Source organism: Colobus angolensis, unplaced genomic scaffold, assembly GCF_000951035.1.
Source record: "Colobus angolensis palliatus isolate OR3802 unplaced genomic scaffold, Cang.pa_1.0 Scaffold211, whole genome shotgun sequence".
NCBI classification, from domain to species: Eukaryota; Metazoa; Chordata; class Mammalia; order Primates; family Cercopithecidae; genus Colobus; species Colobus angolensis.
The window spans coordinates 1-323 of NW_012115278.1; positions in this window are offsets into that span (position 1 = coordinate 1).

Below are 323 nucleotides of genomic sequence, written 5' to 3' on the forward strand. Positions count from 1 at the left end.
ATAAAATGTTATCAATGACTATGCGTGCCCAAAATTTCATTAGCAATTTTAATTTTAATTTTAACAACATACTGTGATCTCATCCTGCCCCCACTGACTTTGTAATATTCTATTACTTTGTAAAGTATGTAATCTCAGTGTCATGATGAGAATGGTAGAATTCCTCTATGTTTTCTCTGTTAGCCCCCTTCCTTGGATCCCTGCTAAATTTACTGTTTCTGTTTACCGTAGGACCTTGTGTTATTAACAGAATTTTGCAGTTTGTCAGGGAAAGGGTTCGACACCGTACAGCTCATGGTCCTCAGAGCCCAATACCAACCTGT